This window comes from Sus scrofa, chromosome 6 (genome assembly GCF_000003025.6).
Source record: "Sus scrofa isolate TJ Tabasco breed Duroc chromosome 6, Sscrofa11.1, whole genome shotgun sequence".
In the NCBI taxonomy this organism is placed as follows: domain Eukaryota; kingdom Metazoa; phylum Chordata; class Mammalia; order Artiodactyla; family Suidae; genus Sus; species Sus scrofa.
Genome location: NC_010448.4, coordinates 32,432,939 through 32,460,687, shown reverse-complemented (window position 1 = coordinate 32,460,687; position 27,749 = coordinate 32,432,939). Strand labels below are relative to the sequence as shown.

Sequence of the window (27,749 nt, the reverse complement as noted above, 5' to 3'; positions counted from 1 at the left end):
TGTGTCTTTCTCTTTCTGACTTAACTTTACTTAGTATGAGAATCTCCAATTGCCTCCATGTTGCTACAAATGGCATTATTTCATTCTTTTTATGGCTGAGTAGTATTACATTGTGTATATGTACCACATTTTTTTTCCTTCTTCTTTCTAGGGCCACACTTGCGGCATATGGAAGTTCCCAGGCTAGGGGTCGAATCAGAGCTACAGCTGCCAGCCTACACCACAGCCACAACAATGCAAGATCTGAGCCACATCTGCATCCTACACTGCAGCTCATGATCCTTAACCCACTGAGCAAGGCCGGGGATCGAACCTGCGTCCTCATAGATACTAGTCAGGCCTCCTGCACTGTTGGTGGGAATGTGAGCTGATACAGCCTCTATGGAGAACAGTATGGAGGTACCTTAGAAATCTGTACATAGAACTACCATACAACCCAGCAATCCCACTCTTGGGCATATATCATTGTAGTTTTGATTTTCAGTGAGTTACTTTACCTCCCTGTGCCTCCACATCCTCACCTGAGATGGAGGTCATATAGGACCTACCTCTAAGGGGCAGTTTTGAAAACTGGCAGAGCTCACCTGGGATGTGCTTAGCAGCACTCCCACCCTGAGGGCCAAATGGAGGAGAAAGATGCCATGCGGGCACCATGGAACACAGAGTGACACAGGGGCTCAACCCTTGTCACTATGGAGCTTAGCATCAAGGAAGAGAAAGAGTAGATGCACTTGAGATAGTTCATAGTGAAACAGCAGCAGCTGCTGCTGATGCCCACCCGTGTCCCCTCTGGCCTTAGCCTTGTGGTTCACGGGCATTGCAGAAACCCACCTTCCAGTTGCTGGCCTCTGCATCTCACCCGTATCCTCCTCTGGCATCCAGAGCCTGCTCTGCCCACATATTCAGCAGGGTAGAAATCCCTGAAAATTAACACACACACCCCACCCCTGATCCCAGAGGGACTGGTGGGTGCTGCTCTGTGAGATGACTCTGTGGGCATGTCCCACATTGGCTCCTGGAGTTCCCCGACAGGTTCGAACCTCAGTTGCCACTGGCTGGACGACACATCATTTCTTGGCTGTCCTCCTGCCTTGTCCCATTCCCTCCTCCCCCTCCTGGTGTTTTCTGGGATCATCTGCAAATAAAGTATGTGCCCTTGAATCCTTGTCTTAGGGACCATGTTATGATGGACACAAACTGAGGAGCCAAGCTGAGTATCCCAAAGTGCTCTGATGTTTGTATAGGCTGCAGGTGCCAGGAATCTACGGTCGGGACCTGGAGAGATGCCCTTGGCCACAGTTTCCCTTGGTAGGAAGTGGCTGTTTGCCTGAAGACCTGGTACCTGTGCTCCATGAATCCACCCTCAGGTCCTTGTTTAGAAGCAGGCTTCCTTAGCAATGTCCCTGGAGGCAGGGAGCCATGGGTGGGCTGATGCAAGAAGCTGGGATTGTGTCTCTAGGCTGGGACCACATCCCCGCTGTGGGCTTCTCAACTCAAACACAGCCTTTGTGGATAAGAGGAAGCACCCTCCAGCCAGGTAAATTGGAGTTCTCTCTTCATTCTTTCTTTCTTTTTTTTTTTTTTTTTGCTTTTTAGGGTTGCACCCGTGGCACATGGAAGTTCCCAGGTGAGGGGTACTACAGGATCTGCAGCTGCCAGCCTACACCACAACCACAGCAACACAGGATCTGAGCCGTGTCTGTGAGCTATGCCACAGCTCATGGCAGTGCCAGGACAAAGGATCGAACCTACATCCTTGTGGATACTAGTCGGATTCATTTCTGCCCCACCACCGTGGGAACTCCTTTTTTTTCTTTTTTGAAATAGGGGGTAAAATATAAAACCATTTAAGTCTCTGGGCCCTTTTTATGTACAAAATAAAAATAATGAGTTAGATGGAGAAGTTCCCATTGTAGCTCAGCAGGTTAAGAACCCGACATTGTCTCTGTGAGGATGTGGGTTTGATTCCTGGCTCTGCTCAGTGGGTTAAGGATCCAGCATTGCCACAAGCTGCAACATAGGTCACCGATGCAGTTTGGATCTGGTGTTGCCATGGTTGTGGTCTAGGCTGACAGCTGCAGTTCTGATTGGACCCCTAGCCTGGGAAAGTTCACATGTGGCCATAAAAAGAAAAAAAGAAAAAAAAAAAAGGAGTTAGCTGGAGTTCCTGGTAGCTCAGTGAGTTAAGAATCCAGCATGGTCACTGCTGTGATGCAGGTGCCTGGGAATTTATGCCTGCCATGAGCACTGCAAAAAAAAAAAAAAAAAAAAAGAAAGAAAAAATTAGAGCAGTAGACCCAGCAAAGAGGAGTCTACCTCATGACAATGAGACCAAAAGACACTAAAATAAGGAAACAGTGAGGGGAAAAGTAAAACTCAGGACAGCTGCTCCTCAGCTGGGTAATGGATATAGAAGTAAGGCAAGATCTAGCTCAATTTTTCTATGAAAAATAAAAACATAGAAGAGGAAAAAAAATGAAACAAGACCCTCGGAGCCAGCTCTGACACTCAAGTGTTCACTAGAGAAAATGCATACATTTATGAGACACACCTGCCTCCCTGCAAAAGTTGCTCTCTCCAGAGGCCCGAGTCTTTTGTTGGGACATTCTCCTCCACACTGACAGACCGTTTGAAAACCTAACAGAAGACTAGAGTGGGGGTGCCCAGGCCTCAGAAGGAGCAGAGAGATGAAGGAACAGGACTTTCTTCAAAGAAACTGGATTTTTGCAGCAAATCAGAGCCCGGGCAGTGGAGAGGAAGGCAAAGAACCCTTAGAAACCCCTGTGAAGCCTCTTCCAAAACAAACATGGTCATTTTCAACCCCTCACAGGTGTTTTGCCTCCCCAACTACACACAGAAACAAATATTTACAGAGTTATGAAAATTCAACAGAAATCACCTGGGCACAAAGTTTCCCCACCCCGCCCTGGGCCCAAGCTCCCTGGCCTGTGATCCTTACACAGAACGTCAAGAGTTTCTGGGACAGGAAACCCTTGGGCAAAGGAGAATTCATTCCCAGATTGTATTCACAAGGATAAAGGCCGCATCATTTCCAGAAAAGGGTTTGGGCCCCAAGGGAAGAAAGGATTTTATTTTATTTATTTATTTATTTTGTCTTTTTTTGCCATTTCTTGGGCCGCTCCCGAGGCATATGGAAGTTCCCAGGCTAGGGGTCTAATCAGAGCTGAAGCCACTGGCCTACACCAGGGCCACAGCAATGCTGGATCCGAGCCGTGTCTGCAACCTACACCAAAGCTCACGGCAACGCCGGATCGTTAACCCACTGAGCAAGGGCAGGGTTCGAACCCGCAACCTCATGGTTCGTAGTCGGATTCGTTAACCACTGAGCCACGACGGGAACTCCGAAGAAAGAGTTTTAGAAAAAGGCAATGCCAGTGGCTTTTTCTCATCTGCCAACATTTGCAGAAATGCCCTCAAAGAGGGCCTGACCGTCTTGCAAATCAAGCCATTGCCACCATGCACCGAGTGCTGCTGGCTGGCGCACTGACCACCTTCAATGATTTCTCATTTGGTTGTTTGCGGAAAAGGCCCTTTTTTTGCTTTTTCTGAACGTCCCGAGGACACGAATGGGTCCCCACATTAGGAAAGGCAGCTGGGGGCGGGGGGGCTTGCTGTCTACCCTTCCCATTGATCCTTTGCCTTCTTCAATAGCTCTGGAGAACCAGGCGTGACAAGAAAAGTGAACAGGGTTGTGGAAGGAAGGAAGAAAGAAAAGAGAAAAGACAAAAAGGGGAGGAGGGAGGGAGAGACAGGGAAGGAAGATGGGCAAAAAAAAAGGAAAGGAGAGAGGAGTTCCCGTCATGGCTCATCAGTTAACAAATCCATGAAGTTGCAGGTTCGATCCCTGGCCTTGCTCAGTGGGTTAAGGATCCGGCGTTGCCATGAGCTGTGGTGTAGGTTGCAGATGCGGCTTGGATCCCACATTGCTGTGGCTGTGGTGTAGGCCGGCAGCTGTATCTCCAATTGGACCCCCCTAGCCTGGGAATCTCCACATGCTGTGAGTGTGGCTCTAAAAGGGGGAAAAAAAATAAAATAAAATAAAGGAAAGGAGAGAGGAAGGAAAGACTATATAAAAACCCATAGAAATGAAAAGGGTGAAGAGGACAGAAGAAGGGAATGAAGAGGGGTGGGGGAGAGAGAGAGAGAGAAGCAGACAGAGAGAAGAGAATGAGAGACAGAGAGAGACGCAGAGAGCCGGTGAAAGCCGAGGCTGTCGGACCCTCCCTGGTTCACACTGAGGAGCCAGATAGCCTTTCGGTGAAGAGCTGAGATGAAGCTCACAACATAATTTCCATTATGTTAATGTTGCTTTAAAATATATTGCACAGAGTGCTGCAACAATCAAATTATCAATTATAATGTCTGCTCAGAGTAGAAAAGTGTTGCAAACAGAGGGCTGATTACTGCTTCAGCACATCCAATCTGCATACTCATTGTTCAGTACAGGGAAAACAAATTATCTTGTGTTGGCCCCAGTTCAAATTTAATTAAATGAGTGCAAAGCAATTATAATAAAGTACAATAGTGTAGTAATGAAAGGAAAATAACTCATTAACCTATTAATCTTTATTTATGTTCCTCTCAAATAACTATGTAATTTCTTTATCACCGCATCCCACCAGAAAAAGTAGGGTCTCACTGCTTGTGGCCTGGTTTAACAGGTTCTATTCGGTGAAGATGCCTCTGCGTGGACCTTGTAGACCAACTTGCCTTAGCTGGGGGGCTGCCCCCCCAAAAACCCTCCTGTCAAGCCCCCTGCCCACGGGGATGTGTATGTGGTCCAGACTGAACGTTCCTCGTCCACGTTTTCCTGACACTTGTCAGTTGCACAAGGTAAATCTCTCTGGAAGCGGCGATGTGCTGACCCAGCAGATGGGGGAGAAGCTTCCTGCACATCTGCTGTGTCAGGCAATGCAAAGCCAGAGAGAGGACAAGAGTCATTCTGGTTGAGAGAGCGAGAGCCTGATGCTTTAAGCCTGAGGAGATACCAAGAGCTCACCCTTCCCAGCGTTTTCTAGTCGACAAGGTTTTTTTATGGGTCTGATCTTCTTTAAGCCTCACAACAACACCATGAAGGGGTGTGGTTACCGTTGACTGCTTTAGAGACAAGGGCATGGGTTTTGAAATGGAGAAAGGTTTTGCCCAAACCTCCAAGGTCACCAATAGCAGATCCGGGATTCTAACTTAGACTAACATCCCCTAAATCTTCATTTCTTTGTCCTGGACACTCACTGTACAGTCCAGGGCCCATCATCTCAGGGCTTGTCAGAAATATAGACTCTTGGGCCACACCCTGGAACTAAAGAATCAGAATCTGCATTGTACCAGATGCCCTGGTGATTCAGAAACACGGAAGTTTGAGAAATGCTAGTGGGCCCTCCTGGGCATGGTGGTCCCTTTTCTAGAAAGAATAGTGATTCTCATGGAAATCTCTTGATTAAGCATTTCCTGGCAACTGGCAACACCTTGAGTTGACCTTGGGATGACCTTGAGTGTCACAGTTGATTCTGCCTTCCACTGGCATATCAACTGAAGACACGGCTGGAGGTAGAGCATATAGTACAAGCAGAAATGCTTTTTCTCTCTAGCCCCCCACCTGACCCCTTCCTTCAAGAAGGATTTTTGAAAAATGAGAGAAAAGAGAAAGGAGAAACTGATGAATTGAGGAAGGAAACAGACATTTGGTACGTTTCTGCTTTGTTCCTGGAGATTTTCCACGTGCTATCCCATTTACTCTTCACAATGAACACTTTTTGTTTTTTAGATAAGGTGACTGACAATAGGTTGCCTGAGAAGTAAGAGAGATGAGATTTTGCTTGGCTTCAAAATGTGCACTTTCACTCTATCGCCCTTTTTTTTTTCTTAAAGAAAAAGAAAGAAAGAGAAAGGAAAGTAGGAGGGAAGGGAGGAAGGGAGGGAGAAAGAATGGAAGAAAAGAAGGAAGAAGGGAAGGGAGGAAGGAATGAAAGAAGGAAGGAGGGAAAGAAGGGAGGGGGAAGGAAGAAGGAGGGAAGAAAGGGGGGGCAAGGAAAAAGGCGGGGAGGGGCGAGCGGAGGAGGTAAAAGGCTGGGGTCTCTGTCATCAGTGACCTCCAGCTCCCGCTCTCTGATGCACGTGGAGGTGCTAGCTTTAGCACACAGGGCTCCAGATGTCTAACTGTTCCTTGACACAGAGCATTTTTCCCCCAAGAAAGGACTAGAGCCCATTTCTTTGTTTTTTGGGGGTTTTTGACTTTTTTTTTTTTCTTTTAGGGCCACACCTACAGCATATGGAGGTTTCCAGGCTAGGCCTCTAATCGGAGCCACAGCTGTCAGCGTACACCACAGCCACAGCAACACCAGATCCAAGCTGCTGTCTACCACCTACACCACAGCCCAAGGCAACGCTAGATCCTTAACCCACTGTGCAAGGCCAGGGATCGAACCTGCAACCTCATGGTTCTTCGTCAGATTTGTTTCTGCTGTGCCACGACAGGAACTCCAGAGCCCATTTCTTTGTGCTTCAGTCCAACTAAAGCCCCAGTGGGTGCATCTGGCTGGGTACTCATAGTTTCCTGTCCTCACCACTCAGAGGGAATCCAAGTTATTGGGTAAAAATCAGGCCAAAGGAAAACAAGTACGTGCAGTTGCTGGGAGATGACTGCCCTGGGTCTATGCTGAGGGTAGAAAGCACCAAAGTCTAGAATGACAACCCTCACTGTTGTTCACTGCAAGTGTCTCCACTGTCCAGTTTTGGCTTGTCTTTCGTACCACTGTTTTGGGTTGCTTGTAGGCTAGAAGGGCAAACATCAGTGATGAAGAGGTTTGTCCTTTGTTTTTTTTTTTTTTTTTTTTTTTTGTTTTTTGTTTTTCGTTTTTTAGGGCCACACCTGCAGGATGTGGGAGTTCCCTGGCTAGGGGTTGAATTGGAGCTACATCTGCCGGCCTACACCACAGCCACACAGTGTGGGATCTGAGCTGCCTCTGTGACCTACACCACAGCTCACGGCAACCTGGATCCTGAACCCACTGAGTGAGGCCAGGGATGGAACCTGAGTCCTCATGGATCCTAGTTGGGTTCTTAACCCGCTGAGCCACGAGAGGAACGCCGAAAAAAAGTTTTAAAAACTGTAGTTGATTTACACTGTTGTTCCAATTTCTGCTGTACAGCAGAGTGACTCAGTTATACATATATGTACATCATTGAATATTCTTTTCCATCATGGTCTAACCAGGAGACTGGATATAGTTCCCTGTGCTGTACACTAAAGGGACAGTCCTTTGTAATTATGAGCTCAAAAATATTGCGTGCCATTTACATACACTGGAACATTTCTTAAATTATCTCCATGTAACCAATTCATCCAGTTAACCAAAGCTCTCCCTTCTGCTGGTAAAACAGCGCTTCTCGTGCCCCCGGCAGGTCCAAGGCTCATGGCAAGTAGGCCACTTTCCAGAATGTCCTGGTCCCGTGCCTCCATCGCTTGAGTGCTGTGTTCCCTAGGAATCCATTAGCGACACTGCCAAACCTGTTGTATTTGCTATTGTGATGATGTACAGACATATTTTGTGAGTGACAAAGGAAACAGAGGTGTTTCTATGAAAATGAGAAGGAATGCTTTGGAAATAGTTGATACAGGGAAGTCAGTAAAATGACTATGGGCAAATTTGGAAAATAATTGAGGGACTTTGTGAAGACCTACATGGAAACGGCCCTGAGAACATTCTTTTTGTCTCTCATGGCTTCATGTTCCATTTTGAGGAAAATGAAACTCAAATTCATAGTTCATGCCTGTGAATGCAGTTTACCCAAGAGAGGTAATCTAGAATGTTCAACAATGTAATGTAGTCATTTAAACAAAGGGCCCAGGTTCTAGATCAAGTGCTTAGCGAAATAATATATATGTCTTGAATTAAAAGAAATTCGTGAGGAGGCTAGGGTGCAAAATTTAAGGAAGCACTGACTCTTAGGACACTTGTCCTGGCATTGATGAAAAATTTTCATATAAAGCACTGGACAGTAAATATTTTAAGTCTTGGAGTTCCCATTGTTATTCCGAGGTAATGAACCTGACTAGCATCCATGAGGATTTGGGTGTGATCCCTGGCCCCGCTCAGTGTGTTAAGGCTCTGGCGTTGCCGCGAGCTTTAATGTAGATTGCAGACGAGGCTCAGATTCTGCATTGCTGTTGCTGTGGCTGCAGCTCTCATTCAACCCCCAGCCTGGGAACTACCATATGCCTCAGGTGTGGCCCTAAAAAGAAAAAAAAAAAAAATTTAGGTATTGCAGACCAAACAGCCTCCGATGCAACTATTCAACTCTGCCTTTGAAATGTGACAGCAGTCAGAGACAATACATAAACCAATGGGCACAGCGATGTTTAAATAAAACTTTATTTTCATATACAGTTTTCCAGCCAGATTCGGCCCATGGATGATGGTTTGCCAACCTCCGCTTTAGGCGAGACAGTCCCCTGTGGCTACTAACTTGTAGGGTACAACACTGTCCCTTGTGGTTTCCTTTAACCCTGCTCACATCTTTGCAAACAATCCTTTACTAAGCTTCCCTCAAATTATCCAAATTGAGTGTGCCATCTGTTTCCTGCTAGGACCCTAATTGATGCACTTGGCTTTGCATTTCTCCGACACAGGCTTTTAATTGCAAAGTAACAACAACAACAAAACCAACAACAAAAATGGAGCCTATAACCAATTACCATGCAGCAGGGACCCAGTGCTTTACATGTATCCACCCATCTCGGAATATGATAGAAGATTTTGCAAAGTTGCAATATGCTCTTAAAGTTGGCAGCTGCTGAAATAAATAAACCTTTTTTTTTTTTTTCCTTGGGGCCTGGAGTCTCCATCCTGCTGCCCTACTTGTCCTCTTCTAATGGAATGGAGGTCTGTTCTAATTAAACAAGAAAACACATCTTTTCACAAGGGGAGAACGGAGGGCATTGTACTCTGTGCTCAAAGAAAGCATGCTTTAATAAGAATCCTTTTATAATCCCTGCTTTTATTTGTTGCTTCCCAAAGCTTTTGCTGGTAATAAAAGGATTGTAAAGTTGACAAATATAAGCAAGGACAAAGAAGTTTGGGGAGATAATGCCTTGGTGAATGGGCGAGTATTGAAAGTGTATTGATCCCACAACACGTAGAAGATGATCGTGAAAAGCTAAAGCTGCCATCAGGGTGATATTTCTATTACAAAGTAAAAGTCCCTCCAGGTAGGACCATCTCTTCCTCCTACCGTGTAGGATTATGCTGAGTCTGGAGGAGAAAGTAACGCAAACCAAAATGCAGGATTTGGGATCTGAAGATCTGGGTTCAAATCTTGAATGCATTGCACTTCTCCTAACCTACTGTATTAGTCTATGTAACGAGCAAATGGAGCGTAGGCAAATGTTCTGCCTTCTGGTATGGGTACATTATGGATGTCTGGTGTTCCACCTTCATTACCCCCAGCGGCATCCATTCGTCCTCTTGACCAAAGCCAAAATTTTTCCCTGAGATTCCGTCACTGGGGCTTCATCTCCATTGCATGAATGGACCTACGCATTAGAGTATAGCCAGACCTGAGCTGATGAATATATGTATCCCCTGGCCACAAAGATTGGTTTAGTTATAGGCACACAGGCTCCAAGTAGCCAATGAGACTGAGAAGCAATAAGTGATCAGATGTTGTTTTTTTTTTTTTTTTTTTTTTTTTTTTTTTTTTGTCTTTTAGTGCTGAACCTATGGCATGTGGAAGTTCCCCAACTCAGAGCTGCAGTGCACAGCAACACCAGATCCAAGCCGAGTTTGTGACCTACACCGCAGCTCACGGCAACACTGGATTCTTAACCCACCGAGTTGGGCCAGGGATCGAACACTTGTCCTCATGGATGCTAGTTGGGTTCATTAGCACTGAGCCACAATGGGAATGCAGATAAGTGATCAAATGGGCCATCCTTTCCCATTAGACTTGAATGTGAGGGCAGAACTGCTGCAGCCATTGTGCCAGTGTGTGGAGCCTGAGGCTAAAGCCAGCAGAGTAGAAGGATGACATTGTTCCAGCAGCCAACCTTAATGAGATAGACTGGAGAAAAACGGTAAACAAGTCTTTGTATTTCCCTGCATCCAAACCCTTTGTAACGTGATGGCAGATGCTCCCGCTGAAAGCATTTAAGAGCTAGAGACTGTTTCCTACCCCAAATATATGGACTGGTTTGTGATTTGCTTTGTGCAAAGCACAAAGCAAAGCAGTGGGGGGATGCTGTGTACTTTCCCTTTCCCTCGAATCTGGCCAGGATGCAGCAACACCTGGACTAGCTGCTGAAGGAGGAGGGATGAGGTAGGGGAGAGCCAGGCATCCCAGCCAACTGCCAGGAGCAGTGGTACCTACCCTGCCCACGACTAACTGCAGATGCATGAGGGGGGCCAGCAGAGACCAGAAGAACCATCCAACTGAGCCCGGCTTACACTGCTGATCCACAGGTTTTGAGTTCTAAGCTACTATATGTTGAGGTGATCTGTTACTCAGCAACAGCTAACTGATACACACATCCCCACTCCTCGATTTTTCATTTACATGACCCAATAATTTATCTTCTTGTTTGGGTCAGTTCGACTGGGGCTTTCAGTCACTTCAAATGAAAAGAATCCTAATATAATAGAGATGTGCCTTCATTTCCCAACCAGATAGAAATCCTGTCTGTCTGATTGGTATCCGAGGGTGACTGAATAATCAATAAATTTATTTTCCCCCCCCCATGGCATGTGAAAGTTCCCAGGCCAGGGACTGAACCCACACCATAGCAACAACCTGGGACATGTAGTGACAATGCCAGACCCTTAACCAGTGCACCACAAGGAAGCTCCAGCAATCAATACATTCTTAATGATTATGTGATATTTGGCAGGTTATCAGATCACATTTGGGTATATTTGCTCTTAAATGTCCAAAATAATCTCTATGGGGGTCATAGATTACTCAGCCTGACACCTCCACAGGAATTTAGAAGATATTAGGTGCTTCTCCAACCATCACCTTAGGTGAAAACAGGTAAGCTTGAGTAGCTAAGGAACCACACTGAGCCATCTTCTTTGAGGGAATCCAGAAAAACCCCAGGGCTCAATTCTACCTTCCTTGCCATAGAAACCTGAAATTAAGTGTCATCTTTTTCTTTCTAAAATAAAACTCACATACTTTTTCTAGGCAAGAAGCCCAGACTCACCTGCCTTTCTTCTCCTCTAGAAACTTCCTGCACTCGTTGCTATAACTTGTGGCATTATTCCTAGAATTTATTTTCTCTTTCTTTTCTTTTTAGAGCCACACCTGTGGCATATGGAAGTTCCCAGGCTAGGGGGTGAGTTAGAGCTGCAGCTGCTGGCCTACACCACAGCAATGCCAGATCCAAGCCACCACGTCTGTGAACTATGCCGCAGTTCATGGCAATGCTGGATCCTTAACACATTGAGCGAGTCCAGGAATTGAACCCACATCCTCATGGGTACTATTCAGGCTCATTCATTAGCACTGAGCCACAACAGGAACTCCGTATTTCTTTTTTTCTTTTTCAAAAGAAGAAACTAATGCAGGGAGTCCATGAGAGACATCCTCCAAGCCAGTAAAAAGACAGCATCCACCTGACCTATGTCACAGTGGAGTCCAGCAACCAATCCTCAGCAACTGTTCACAGATTGTGTGTGTGTGTATGTACAGAGAGAGAAAAAAAATTATTTTTATTCTTTAATCAGAGGATAACTAGACTTTCTCCATCCCGAGTGAGTTTACATTTTAAGTTCTTCAATTTTTTTTTTTTTCTCAAATCGACAGCCAAAGGTCACAAGAAAGAAGACCTTGCTGAAGACTGAAAAGAGAAATCCCCTCTGCAGACAGAGATAACTTCTCTCGGTCCAGGGGTCAGGCAAGGGAATCCGTAGCTGACATTCGCCCTTCTTGCTAAACTCTCCCAGGCCTCAACAGCTTCCCATGTCTCTTTTCTTCCTTCTCAATCCTGCACGCTTATAAGCTCATCTCTTTTCCCCAAAGGCTCAAGGAAAAGTCTAAGGCAGTCAATGCTATTCATAAGAAGAGGAATGTGTGGATTCCGTGGCTTGCTCTCCTCCAACCTAGACAACTGACGTGGTGTCTGACAGTCTGCAGTGACCATAATGAGGTCCAGAGCCGTCTAAACCTGCAAGGCTACGGAACAGAGAGAACGCCATATGGGAAACTGGATGCCAGTGAGAAGGCATGCAGAAGGTGAATAAATGGGGAGTTCCCATTGTGGCTCAGCCAGTTAGGAACCCGATGAGTATCCAGGAGGATGCAGGTTCGACCCTGGCCTCGCTCAGCGGGTTAAGTTGCACAATATATCCTTGTGTTTATTTTATACATAATTATTTATACATCTTAATCCCTAGCCACTGGTAAACCACTGATTTGTTCTCTATATCTGTGCGTCTCTTTCCTTTTTTGTTATAGTCACTAGTTTGTTGTATTTTTTAAGATTCCACTTATGAGTGGTATACAGTATTTGTCTTTCTCTGTCTGACTTATTTCACTTAGCATAATCCTCTCCAACTCAATCATGCTGTTGCAAAAGGCAAAAAGTTCCTTCTTTTTATGGCTGAGTAGTATTCCATGTTATGTATATATACCACATCATCTTTATCAAACCACAAGGAAATATCACTTCACGCCCTCAGAATGGTTCTCATCAAAAAGGAGAAAAATGGCAAATGTTGTCAAGGGGATGGAGAAATGGGAACCTTCATACTTTTGATGAGACTGTAAGTTGGTGCCATCCCCGTGGAAAATAGACTTACCATGTGAACCAGCCATGCCCCTCCTGGGTCTATATCCAGAAAAAACAAAAACACAAATTTGAAAAGATGCCTGGCCTGGTTTATAAAATCTCCCTCTGTGCTCTCATTTCTCTCATCTTCCAGCCGGATGGAGGACTTCAAAGTCCTGGGACTGGAGTTCCCGTCATGGCGCAGTGGTTAACGAATCCAACTAGGAACCATGAGGTTGCGGGTTCGGTCCCTGGCCTTGCTCAGTGGGTTAAACGATCTGGCGTTGCCATGAGCTGTGGTGTAGATTGCAGACTCGGCTCGGATCCCACGTTGCTGTGGCTCTGGCGTAGGCCAGTGGCTACAGCTCCGTAGCCTGGGAACCTCCATATGCTGCAGGAGGGGCCCAAGAAATAGCAAAAAGACAAAAAAAAAAAATTAAAAAAAACCAAAGTCCTGGGACTGACAGAGCCTCTCAATGGGAAGAGCCCCAGCCATGGGCGACTGGTGGAGCAGCGTTCGCATCCCCACACCTGCTGATCCACATGGCACAGGTATGTGAACTGGAAACACACATCCATTCTCTTCTGTTTTGACATGAGGACGTCTTTTCTTTAGTCATAAGAGCTACTGAGGTAGGAGATAGATAGGCCCAGGCTGAGCCGCTGCAACTGGTGTACAAGGAAGAGGATTGGCCAGAGACCAGCCAGAAAATTGCCGCCCTATAAGCAACATAAGCCGCCCTGGTTTCACACAACTTACTCCGAGTTTGCCCGTGTGCTCTTCCACACGTACTTGGCCTCTAATATATGCTGTCTCTGTTTCAAAGCTGTGGTCTCTTTGCTGAATTCCTTCTGCAAAGAAGTCCAGGACTGAGGTCCTCCTTGCAGCTGGTCCACCGCGGGAATTACTGCTTAACCGGGCTGCTTCACCAACAAAGGCCAGTGGAGGTGTTGTAAGGACTAACCAGAAGACACACATAAACCCAGCTTCTCTGAAGGTCTTTTCCCCCACAATTCGTGTCTCCTGGGCCTTGGAATATGAATTCCAGCTGCTCCATCAATCGCTGGCTAGAACCGCTTTCTCTGTTGAACACAAAGTCTTCATTCATTGGGTGCCCTCCAAACACATTCATCCCCTGGTGCTGGTTTCCTGGCCTAGAAATGTGTGGGTGCGTGTGTGTGTGTGTGTGTGTGTGTCCGTGTGTGCGTGTGTGTGTGTGTGTGTGTGTGTTGGGGGGGGCGGGGGATGGCGGCAGAGGATTCCCTGGATTTATACGCTCTATTACCTGTATTAGTGAGAACACCAGGCTGGGACCATTCATCCTCTCCTGGTCCACCGGATAAAATGATTCACTCTAGACTTAAAGGTTGAAGTCAATTGAGTATCATCTTAACTGGAGGGAGAGGTGCTTCCATAAAGTGGAGAGAGCTTTATGGCAGAAAGTTGTATTAATGACCCCACTTCAGTGCTTATCAGGAGGAGGTCATATAATCCCTTCCCGGAATTACATGCTGGCCAGTTCAGATAAATAGCACAGATCTCCACCATTCATAATCCAAAATGTTAACAATTAATTTGCGAAATCAATCCTGAAGGGGGCTGGAAGCCCACATCGCTAGGCTCAGACAGGCCTTACACAGTGGATTTCTCAGGAGTCAAAATTTAAACCTCCAACTTGTAACGAACTGTTGTCAAGACACAGCTGACTTAGGCAATCACGATAACGTTATTCAGCAATAACCTGGGTGAAACATACTCTAAGTGTGAATTAATAAGTCGGCTGACACTAGGCCCCAGATGTTTTCCACTCTGGCAACATGCCCAAAGTGATGATAAGCAGATTTACATACTTAACTAATATGTTTATTTAAAGGAAATTTCCAAATCCAAAATAACATCCAGATTTCTTATTTGGCTGCAGATCAAAAGACATCCTATCAATAAAGACAGAATCCAGGATAAACCTTTTCAACATCTGCTTAAAACCAAACAACAGATTTGAGGGTTTTGGTAAAACTTAATTGCAGACAAATTTTATGGCCTCTTACATAAATATATATTTTCATGTCCCTAGGGTGGTTCTGACCTCATCAATTGCTGTGTTCACAATACACGACATTGTTCTTTTACTGGCACCAACAGATCTGCCTTTATGGAACATTCCAGGCTCAAGGTTTTCTTTAAGACTGAAGGACAAACAGACTTTCTCCCTCGTTAGGAAAGTCAAGAGACGTCGGGGGCATGAGTGAGAGCTCTGAATGCTGTAGAAAAGAAAAAGCTGCCCACCTACCAACCAGGAATCGCTTTGTTTTCCCATAATTACTACGAAGCATTTACTTGTTTTCACTCTTCCTTCATTTCGGGCGATGGTAGAAATGGGGATGTTCTTTGTATGTCAACCTTTTCCCCTTTTGCTGTTATTGTTGCTCTGGATGATACTTCCCCACGGGCAAGCTCAGTACAGCATCAAAGTCTTAATCGATCTCTGTGTTGTGAAGGAGATGATAAGCCAACGGGTGTTGACCGTAATAGCTCATATCCTGTTAATGTGAATTAGCTCACTTTCCATAGGTGTGAACTGCCTAAAATTGGACCAAGATCCTTGGGCGTTGAGGCATTTTCCTACCCACCGGCTGGGTTGTCATTGAACTAGGGATCTGCTTCAGAAACTCCCCTTACCTAGGAACCCGTTTAGCGTCAGAGCCAATATTAGCCATTGACCCCAGCATGGGGAGACTCAGAGAGTCAGGACTCATCCATCTTCTCTTCTGCTCCAGCCTTTGAACCTAATCATGGTAAACTTCTGGGTCCAAGCTCGTCACAGCCGAGATGGGAAGAATAAGCTGGTGAAAGCAACCCAAGAAATGCAAACCAAAGCAGCAATGGGATACCATTTTCCTCCTCTCCATTGGCAAATATGTTTCCAAACACTGCTTTAGTTATCGTTCAGATTTCCCCCATCAGAGGTGATACAGATAACAATGATGTATGTATGAAATCTAGATCTCAAAAGCTTCAAAATTTGTCTAACTGTTGACCCAGAAGTTCCGCTTCTAGAATGCATCCTAAGAAAATAATTAAGGATGTGTGCACAGATTTAGCTATGAGAATGTACAGCTTCGCTTATGCTAAGAAAAAAAAAAATTACCAAATGACCTTTGGTGAAACAATTGAAACCAGGTAATTAAATGATGGTCCACAATTTATAACATTATTCAAAATGAAGTAATAGGATAAAATTTAATGATAAGGAAGGGTGCTTGTTCTATATTGCTGAGAGAAAAAAAAGGAGGTTGCTGAAAAAGCATGTATTACTTCTTGCTGTTAAAAGATATATATGTACAAATATGTAATATGAATATATATTAATGACATACAACAAAATTATGGCAGTGGTACAATCAAGCATAGTTTTAGTTTGTTTCTTCTATTTTTTATAACCTGTGTTCTATAGTGGAGTAATACTTTTATTACCAATGATTCTGAAAGTATAAAAGCTTTCATTTTAAATCGACTGTATAAAAGTATAGTTTACATACAATAAAGTGCAGTCTTTTTAATTTTTTTTTTTTTGATTGTGCTCATGGCATATATAAGTTCCCTGGGCCAGGGATCGAACCCACACTGCAGCAGTGACCTGGAGCTGCTGCTGTGACAACACTGGATTCTTAACCCACTGTGCCACAGGAGAACTCCAAAATACCCTCATTTCCTGAGTATTCATTTCAATGAGTTTTGACAAATGTTATGTGCCCCCTTGTCACCAACAAATTAAGATATAGAACAATTAAATTACAGAATTATAATATAATTTCTGCTACCCTAAAAAGTTCCTTCTTGGCCCACTGTAGCCAAACTTCTTCTACCTTTGGCTTCAAAGCAAACTTCTGTCGCTGTTATAGGTTGAATTGTATCCCTTCCAAAGTTTTTTCTTTCTTTTTGTCTTTTTCTAGGGCCGAACCCACAGCATATGGAGGTTCCCAGGCTAGGGATTGAATTGGAGCTGTGGCCACCAGCCTACACCAGAGCCACAGCAACTCGGGATCCAAGCCGGGTCTGCAACCTACACCACAGCTCACAGCAACGCCGGATCCTTAACCTGCTGAGTGAGGCCAGGAATAGAACCCATATCCTCATAGATCCTAGTTGGGTTCATTAACCACTGAGCCACAACGGGAACTCCCCTTCCAAAATTTATATGTTGAAGTCTTGACATTCAGTTCCTGAAAACGTGACCATATTTGGAGGCAGAGCCTTTAAAGAGGTAATTAAGGTAAAATGAGGTCATATGGGTGAACCCTAAGCCAATACGACTGTTGTCCTTACAAGAGGAGATTAGGACACAGATACACACAGAGGGAGGACCGTGTGAAGACACAGAGAGAAGACAGTTAAATACAAGTCAAGGAGAGAGGGCTTTAGATATCAACCGTCACCTTGAACTTGGACGTCGAGCTCCTAGAATTATGAGAAAAATCCATTTCTATTATCTAAGCCACCCAGGCTGTAGTATTACAAATAGGGTCACTATGATTTTTTTTAAAGTTTCATATGATGGAATTGTACAGTACATGCATCTGCCTGCTGTTACTCAGATTCATTGTTCTTATTATGGGTTATCTGCAGATCAATAGAGTATTTATTCTAATCAGTTCATGAGAATACATTTTTTATTGCTGAGTAGTATTTCATGGTTTGGCTATACCACGTTGTGGTTTATCCATTCACCGGAGAATGGGCATTTAGGCTGTTTCCAGTTTTGGACTATTATGAATAAAGCTACTATGAAATTCTTGGACAAGTTTTTTTCCTCGACATATGTTTTCTTTTGTCTTGGGTAAATAGTCATAAGCAGAATCAGAGTGAATGGTTAACTTTAAGAAACTGCCAAATTGATTTCCACAGTGGATATACCACTTTGCAACCCTGCCAGCAATGTCTGAAAACTCTGGTTGCTCCACACCCCTCCCAACACTTGGCTTCCTGGTCTTTAATTTCAGCCATTGCAGTGGCTATGTAGTGGTGTGTTATTGCAGTTTAATTTACATTTCCCTAATAACTAAAAATGAACATCTTTTTGTGTGCTCATTGTTCTTTGTTAGATTTTATTTTGTGAACCCTTCAAATCTTTTGTCCATTTATTCTTGGGTAATTTGTCCTGTATTATTGGGTCTCCTCCTAGAAGTTCTTCATATATTCTAGATACATATTTTTTAGCTACATGTATTGCAATATTTTCTCCTAGGCTGTGGCTTTGCTTTTCTTTCTCTCTCTCTCTCTCTTTTTTTTTTTTTTTTTTTTTTTTTTTGGTCTTTTTAGGGCCACACCCGTAGCACATGGGTCTTAAGTGGAGCTGTAGCTGCTGGCCTACGCCACAGCCACAGCAACGCCAGATCCGAGCTTGGTCTGTGACCTACACTACAGCTCACAGCAACACTGGATCCTTAACCCACTGAGCAAGGCCAGGGATTGAACCTGCAACCTCATGCTTCCTTGTCAGATTCATTTCTGCTGTGCCACGATGGGAACTCCTTTCTTCCTTTTTTTCAATTTTTAAATTTTTTATACAATTTTAGAAGCTTACACTCCATTACAGTTATTACAAAATATTGCCTATATTCTAAATGTTGTAAAATACATCCTTGCAGCCTATCTGATACCTAATGGTTTGTTCCCACTTCCCAACCCTTTACTGCCACCTGCCCCCCGCCGTAACCACTAGTTTATTCTTTATAATTGTGTCTCTTTTTTTATGATTTTTATTTTTTCCATTATAGTCTATTAACAGTGTTCTGTCAATTTCTACTGTACAGCAAAGTGACCCAGTCATACATATATATATATATATATACTTTTTCTCACATTACCCTTTTTTTTTGTTATATTCACTAGTTTGTTGTATTTTTAAGAGTCCACAGAAAACAGTATCATACAGTGCTTTTCTTTCCCTTTCTGACTTATTTCACTTAGCATAATGTCCTCCACATACATCCATGTTGGCAAAATTTTCTGTTTTATGGCTAATATTTTATCGCATATATGCACCACTTTTTTTTTTTTTTTTTTTTTTTTTTGCTTTTTAGGGCCACATTTGGCATGGATGTTCCCAGGCTAGGGGTTGAATCTGAGCTGTAGCTGCTGGCCTACATCACAGCCATAGCAACACCAGATTAAAGCCACATCTGTGACCTACACTACAGCTCACGGCAACACTGGATCCTTAACCCACTGAGCAGGGGCCAGGGATGGAACTCACATCCTCATAGTCAGTTCTTTTCCACTGAGTCACAGTGGGAACTCCACACCTTCTTTATCCATTCATCTGTTCTTGGATTAGATTGCTTCCATATCTTAGCAACTGCAAATAATGCCATTATGAACATTGCGGTGCAAGTGTCTTTTCAAATTAGTGTTGTTATTTTTTTCAAATATATACCCTGGAGTGGAGTTGCTGGGTCTTATGATAGCTCTGTTTTTAGCTTTTTGAGGAACCTCCATACTGTTTTCCATAGTAGCTGTACCAATTTACATTCCCTCCAACAGTGTATGAGAGTCCCCTTTTCTCCACACCCTGGCCTATCAGTCATTCTCCGTGTTCTTACACATGATTACCATTCTAACAGGTATAAGGTGATATCTCATTGTGGTTTTGATTTGCATTCCCTAATGATTAGCAATGTTGAGCATCTCTTTATATGCCTGTTGGCCATCTGCATTTCCTTCTCGGGAGAAAAAAAAAAGTCTATGCATTTCCTCTGGTGCATGTTCTTGACATTTTCTCCATGGTATCTTTCAACGAGCAGTTTTTAATTTATTTTGCTTTTGCGAAAAGAGATGACCAGTGGTACCCTGTGCCAATTCAAGAGCATCTGCCTTTTGATCTCAGCTGAGCCTCTCACTTTTTTACTTGATTTCTATCTCTCTTGCTACATGGGTTTTTCCTTGTTAATCCAACCAGCTGGCGCCTACTGGTGGAAGTTGTGAGCAGAAAAGGCAAATGAGGTGTCCGGGAAGCTACAGTAAAAGCAGAAGCAAAGCATAACTTGCCCTGGTGCTTCCTCTGACCTCTAGGAAGGGAAGTGCCATGTCTGCTGAAGCACCTTCTAGTACTTTCTGACTTGAAACCGACAGCAAACAGTTCCTTTATTCACAACCATCCATTTTTTTTTCAATTTTTAAAATTTATTTATTTAGGAGTTCCCTTTAGGGCTCAGGGGATCAAGAACCCGACTAGCATCCATGAGGATGTAGGTTCCATCCCTGGCCTCTCTCAGTGGGTTAAGATCTGGCATTGCCATGAGCTGTGGTGTAGGTCACAGAGCGGCTCGGATCTGGCATTGCTACGGCTGTAGGCAGATAACTACAGCTCTAATTCAGGTCCTAGCCCAGGAACTTCCATGTGCCACAGGTGCAGCCATAAAAAGAAAAGAAAAAGAGGGAGTTCCTGTCATGGCTCAGTGGTTAACGAGCCTGATAGGAACCATGAGGTTGGGGGTTCATCCCTGGTCTCACTCAGTGGGTTAAGGATCCAGCATTGCCGTGAGCTGTGGTGTAGGTCGCAGACGCAACTCGGATCCCTGTTGCTGTGGCTCTGGTGTAGGCCGGCGGCAACAGCTCCAATTAGACCCCTAGCCTGGGAACCTCCATATGCCATGGGTGCAGCCGTAGGAAAGGCAAAAAAAAAAAAGAGAGAGAGAGAGATGTTTTCTCTGAAGCTAGTGTGTGGGTTTCAATCAGCAGAACCAGGTTCCTTCTACCTTTCTGTTCCCGACCCCCAAATAAGCAGTTGGAAGAAGTACCCCATTCTCATAGGGCCAGAGACTCCCTGGTCCCATCAAGAGACATCCAGCAGCCAGGTCCAGAAGCGCTCCTTTTTTTTTTTTTTTTTTTTTTTTTGTCTTTTTGCCTTTTTGCCTCTTTAGTGCTGCACTCGCAGCATATGGAGTTCCCAGGCTAGGGGTTGAATCAGAGCTGCAGCTGCCAGCCTATGCCACAGCCACGGCATTGTCAGACCTGAGCCAAATCTGCAACCTACACCCTAGCCGTGTCAATGCCAGATCCTTAACCCCCTGAGCGATTCCTGGGATTGAACCTGCATCCTCACAGATGCTATGTCAGGTTCTTAACCCCTGAGCCACAAGAGGAAGTCCCAGAAACCCTCTTTGTCTGGGGGATTTGAGACTCTTCTACTCCACTGAGTGCCTCCCTCCTGCTGCCGTGTGTCCCCCCCAGGTGGTTCTACTAGAGACCAGTGGGAGCCCCCACAGTACCAGATGTACCAAGCACCAAAGTCACACCACAAAGGCTCTAAAAATTAAACTGTCCCTGGGAAATGTGCATCCTAAACTCATATCTCACCTCTCCCTCTCATCAACCCACAAAGGCATGCCAGGAGCTGTGTGCTGAACCTAGTTTGCCTGCTAAGCTGAAAGATTTAAATAGGACCCAGAGCCTCCTAACAATAATAGCCAATAATGTCCAGGATGTAATTGAAAACCATCACACTAAGAACCAGGAAAATCACAACCTGAATGAGAAAAGATAATCAACCAACTGCAGGACTGAGGTGAATCAGATACTAGAATCATCTGACAAGGACTTGAAAGCGGCCATCATAAAAATGCCCCAACAATCAACTTCATGTTCTCCAGAAACAAATGAAAAAAATAGAAAATCTCAGCAAAGAGATAAAATTTTTTTTAAAACTTTTTTTTAAAAGTTCCAGTTGTGGCTCAGTGGGTTAAGAATCTGACATAGTCCCCATGACGATGCAGGTTCAATTCCTGGCCTTGCTCAGTGGGTTAAGGATTCAGTGTTGCTGCAAGTTGTGGCCTAGGTCAAAAATGCAGCAGAACTGTTTTTGTCATCGCTGTGGCACAGGCTGGCAGCTGCAGCTCTGATTCGACCCCTAGCCTGGGAACTTCCAAATGCAGCAGGTGCACCCGTAAAAAGAAAAAAATTTAAAAAGAACCAAAACGAAAATTACAGACTGAATAACAGAAATAGAGTATATCTTCCAGCTGACTGAGCCCCTGCAAAGAACCCCAGGAGACACACTCAGTGATTCTATTTAATCTCTTTGGCAACTTTCCAGCTACAGGGAGGCTGGGAAATGTAGTCTTTAAGCTGGGCCCCCAGGGATAGATCGGAGTTTTGTTCATTGGGTAAAAGGAAAGACTAAGGGTTATTAACTAGCCACGTGTGCACTGAAACAAAGGGCCCATACAATGAGAATAAGACCAAGGCTCTGGGCATGTGTTGGAATATGGACTTATAATGGATAAGACCAAGAGCAATCATGTGCCCATTAATGAGATGATAAACTTTGAGCGATGTCTGGCATAAACTATCGTTACCAAGATTCCTAAGAGCCTGCATCAAGACAATTCGAGGTGACCTAACATCACTAACACCGCAACAGGCTCACCCTCTCTGGAAGGCCACTTAATTACCTGATTAATTTGCTCATCTTAATTAACTTGTCCCTATTGTTGATAACCTTGTATTGATCGCTCTGCTGGTAGTAATTAGAAAATGGTACCAAAGTAAACGGAGAAGTCGCAAGAAGGAAAACCAGAGCGTGCATTCCTGTCTCCCAGGAATGCACCCTCTAGGCTCTGAGCGCAATAGTTTGGCTTCTCCTTCTGGGTTAATAAATTAGAGATGCAACTCGCTTCTCTGCTCATCATTTCTTCCTGCTCCATTTTCCTTTGGAGAGGATCAGCCCTTTTTGTTTTCTCCAAGACTCTGCTTCCATACCCCAACCCCGTGACCCTACCCCCTCCACCAAAGCTGATTGAACAATGGATAAACATAAAACCTAAGGTGAACCAATCATATTTTTTTTTTTCAGATCTTTGGAACATGAAGAAACAATATCGGTTAATTTTGGGTGCTGAAACTGTAGGATTATGTAGCCTTGGAAGGTCGCCAGTGCAGCCATTTTGTAGGAGCATTTTTTTTTTTCCAGCTGAAATACAGTTGATTTACAATATGTGTTAGTTTTGGGTGTAAGCAAAGTAATTCAGTTATTTATATATGCATATATATATATATATATATATATATATATATATGCACACACACATTCTTTTCCATTATGGTTTATTATAGTTCATTGACTATAGTTCCCTGTGCTAGACAGTAGAACATGGTTGTTTATCTATTTTATACGTAGTAGTTTTTATCTGTAGCAACCATCCAGAACCTGGTACCGCCACCTGTAATCAGAGAGAGCTGGTCGGTCAAGTTCACCAGACTCCTAATAGCTTTACCATTCCTGGTTCCAGATTTTTTTTCACCTAGCCATACTTGCTTATAGGATATTTCCAATCCTTTTACAAAAGTTTCTAGTACATCAGCCCACTCAAGCTGGTTGCCATTTCTTGCAACCCATTGAGTCCCTCATAGAGTAAAGCACTTGCACTATTGACTTCTCTCTGATTTTGTTATAAATGCCTCTGATGAAAATGCCCATTTAAGAGACCCATGAAACATCAATATGATGGAAGTTGCTATCAAAAATGTATAAACTGAGAATGGATTGATGGTTGGCAGAGGAAGGGGTGGGGATAGGAGAAATGGGTGAAGGCGGTCAAAAACAAACTTCCACGTACAAGATGCATGATTCTTGGGGAGCTAATGGACAGCTTGATGACTACAGTGCATGATCCTGTACCGTATATTTGAAAGCCACCAAGAGAATAGACCTTAAAAGTTCACATCCCATGGGGAAAAAGCTGTAGTTATGTGAGAGATGATGGATGTTAACTAAACTTACTGTGGTAATCATTTTGCAATATATACATATATCAAATCACTACATTATACCTCTTAAACTAACACAATTCTGTACATTAACTGTATCTCAATAAAACTGGAGGAAATATATAAATTGAGACACTGTTCTGTCCTCCACCAGGACGAGTGCTGTGTCTAACTCTTTCCTACCCAGTAAATCAGGGCTCTACCTGCCATGAACATGTCACCATTTCACCACTGACTTCAGTCCTTTGGAACTCCCTAAGTTCTCATCCCACACAGGTTCCCAGAACTCTTTGCCTCCAAGAAGTAATCATAGTCAACACTTAATGCCCATTATTTTGGCTTGGGGCCATGGCCTTTCAATGCTGGAATTGAAGTGATGCTCTCCTACCTAATTTGATTGAATCGAGTGTTCCAGGAAGACTGGTGATGTTTTCCTTGCTTCGGGGTCCATCCTAATGAGCAAATGCTGCCTTCCTTTCATAGAAGGCTGCAAATGTGGGCTTGTAAAGAAAATCTTTACAAACGCTTCTTGGTGTCTCGGACATCACCCAACACAATTACGCATGGGGCTCTGCTGGGAAAGACTAAAATAAACCTCTTTGCCCTCCACATACGCCTTTTATCACGGCAGCATCAAAGTTTAAAAAAAAATGTGTTTCTCCAAACTTTGACTGTTTATTAATTTAGATTATAAAGGAAGTGAAAGAGCCAACAAAAATTAAAAGCAGCTTAATCAGGGAGACAGAGTCATGACCATCTGGAGTCCCATATTCCCAACCTCGTTGTCTAGAATCTTCATAAGCCCTGATTGAGTTTGCATAAGTCACACAAACAAGAGCAGCTCCAAACTTTGTTGAGAAGAATTAGGACATTTTTACAAAGAAGGAGCAGATCAGTTGAAAGCCATATGCTTTTCAGAACTCTGTCATGGCTTCCCAGTGCTAGGAGTTTTCACCATTCCTAATCCGGAAGCTCAATTCCAGAAGACTGAGGAGCCCCATCAAAGCCCTAAAGTTTCTCATAAAAAACTAAACCCACAATTTTTTCTCTGTTACCTAAGCCAAACCTCATCCTCATGAACACAAAAATAAATGGCAGCGTGTTATTCCAGAGCCACAATTTACTATGTAGAACATTAAAGATATTTCCAATATTTTTTCTATGTTAAACACCCCAGTCGTTCAACATCCGTGTGTATTCTCAGGTAGCTCCTTAAGATAAACTACTAGAACTAGTTATATAATCAGTTTATCTGGCTGCAGCTAAACTATTGAACATATTTAAATATTTTAAAACTTTTTGCCAACCTTCTTCTCCAAAGAGGTGGTACCAAATTATGCTTTTACAAAACTTACCAGAAGTTGTCTATTGATGGATGCACTCAGCACACTGGTGATGATTATTTTTTATCTTTGACCATTTGATTTATGCTGGGCTTTTGCAACCAGAGCAAGGCAGTACATTATCTCTTAGTCTAATCATGATGATCCTCTCCCCATCACCACCACGAATGCTAACAATTTCTCTGCACTAGGGATACCAGCACCAGTTAAACTTCGACTACATTTACTTCATTTGGGGGAAAAGAAAAATTGCAACAAATCATTCACTTAGTCATCCCTCAATATTACTGCGTACCTACTTCGTATCAGCATTGTTGTAGGCACTGATGATATGGTGATGGACAAGAGTGATAAGATTCCTGTCTTAGGAAGCAGATGGTCCCACCACCACGCACAAAGAAGACTGCCTGGGCTCAAGACTGCTTCCATCGTAGCACATGGAAAGCAGGGCCCATCCAGATCTTCCTTTCTCTCCCATGGGCACTCACTCACCAGTCTCGGAGAGCTTCACAGACACTGTCTTCTTAATCCTGCAGGTCATGATTGAAGATGGTCACCATGTCAACACTATAATGGGCTACTCTTGGGTCATTTGAGTATTCGACATATAAGAGTGGTCCACAGATGCTAAAGAGGCAACCCAGCCTTCATCTCATAGAAGATTAGTTTTCCTGAGCGCAGTTTCTCGATTGTAGATGGTATTCTCTCTTGACATCCAATGGCTTCAATCATCTGGACAAGCCATAGGTCCCACCACCCTGCCATTCCTGAGCAACAAACCAGCCCAAGGAGGTCAGAGCTTTGGAATGTTCCAGGAAGCACAGACTCGCTAAGGCAGATGAGGTCTTAGAGGAGGTGGAGTACCGCCTACCTTTTATTTAGGAATCTCTCCAGTCTTTGCTTTTCACATGCTCTCTTCCTCCAGCTTGTAGGTTTCCAGGGTGGAGACCTAGGGAACACGATCCAGGAGCCATGATCCTTTCCCAGGTGCAGCTACAAAGAAATACGGTAAGTGAGCTAAGTCAGACAGAGAAAGACAAAGACGGTATGTTAGCCCTTATATGTGGAATCTAAAAAATACAACAACCCGGTGAACATAGCGGAAAAAGAAGCAGGCTCACAGATATAGAGAAACAAACCAGTGGTTAGCAACTGGGGAGGGGGCAGTAGAGAGGGGGAGGAGTGGGAGAAAAACTCTTTGAGTATAGGATAGGCTCAAGGATGTATTGTACAGCATGGGGAATATAGCCGGTATTTTGTAATGACTGTAAATGGAAACAACCTTTAGAAATTGTCTACAATTTTTAAAAATTAAAAAAAGAAATGCCCAAATGTTCCGATTGGAGGGATCGTGACCTGACGATGGCTCTGAACAAACAGATCTCCCTGGATCCTTGACTAGTTCCTCGGTCAGTTTACATGAGCCCATCTTTCGTAGATTTCATTTTTGAAAATAAAAATATTTCAGGAGCATTCTGCATCCAAGATGATGTGTGTACATGTGAGTGTGTATGTTCATACATGTGAGTACGTGACCATAGCGAGGAAAGTTCTTCAGAAATCAGCTGGCAAATGCCGGTGAGCGGGTCTGACCATATACATGCCCTCAAGTCTCCTTCCTTTTGCTCCTTTCCACAGGAGCACAGGAAAGAGCACAAATGTGACTGAGTTCTGCAACTTTCATTGTGCATATTTGTTTGTTTCTGTCTGCTCCCTGATGGAAGATATGCTCTACGGGAGCAGGGATCTTGTCTATTTTGCTTGCTCCTACGTCCCAATAGCCGAGAATGGTGGCCGGCATGAGTAGGTGCTTAAAACTTAATGTAAACAAATACATCATCACATTGCATTCACACAACAATTCTATGAGAGGACTTCTGTTATTCATTCAGTCATTCAACAGTTTTGCCTGAGTGTCTAGTATGTATCTGACATCCTGCTGGCCTCAAACCATAGTTAATCATCTTCCTCCTTCCTGCCAGGTGCCTTCTGGGTCTTAATTGTATCACAGGAGATGAAAATGTGCCTTTGTTAGCAGGTTGCACAGACACTTGGCCCTTCAAACTCATTTTGGACCAAAGGAGGGGAATAAAGACCTTTGATGTATTACTGATGATGTGGATGAATTTAGTCCTTCCCTAATACACAGACACACACACACTCACACATGAGATTCGGTGGAAGGGATGCAGTTCTGATTATCCTGCTTGACACTTCTGTGTCCCTAGCAGAGGCAGGTAGGATCCCCCAACTCTCCACACACACACACATCTCAATTTCACCACCTCTCTCCTTCCCCAACACAGAGTCCCAGCTTTCATGGAGCCTTGGCTTCCAGAGGACAAGCCTTTCTCCTCCTGACTGGGATCTCTGGAAGGGACCAGGTGAGAAAGAGGAAGCCGGAGGTCTCAGTATCCTCAAGGGCAGGTGGGGGCAGGGTCCCCAGAGGGAGAAGTCTCCTGCAGCCGGCCCACAGGTGATTGGCACCTAGGTTTAATGGAGCTGGCTTTGGGACCTGGGATCAGGCACACTGCCATCTCAGCAGATGGGCACGTGGGTAGATAGCCAACGGATAATGTATGAGCAACAAATGTGTTTGTCGAGGGCAGTTTTCCCAGGCAGGGAACAGCAAAAGAGGCTCATCCCAAGTCTCCACACCTGTGCTCCTCTTCTGTTTAAAATTCTGCTGGAGGCTGAGGTCCTGAATGAGGTGTGTGTGTGTGAGTTGGGGGGATCCTACCTGAGGGACTCCCACAACTGCTCTTGAGTTCCTGCAGGAGGAAGGGGAGAAAGGGGGGGCTCCAGGGAGCACAGGGGAAGGATGCCCCCCACGGGGGCGGGGGTCCAAAAAAGA

The 27,749-nt window shown here is 44.2% G+C and overlaps 1 long non-coding RNA gene across 1 annotated transcript in view; it reads right to left on the bottom strand.

Annotated features, from left to right (window-relative positions):
* The window catches only part of LOC110260956, a 62,488-nt gene continuing 57,646 nt past the window's right edge, over positions 22,908–27,749 (bottom strand). The window contains exon 3 of the long non-coding RNA XR_002344601.1: positions 22,908–25,888. This is a non-coding gene — a long non-coding RNA (uncharacterized LOC110260956). The remainder of the gene's footprint in view (positions 25,889–27,749) is intronic.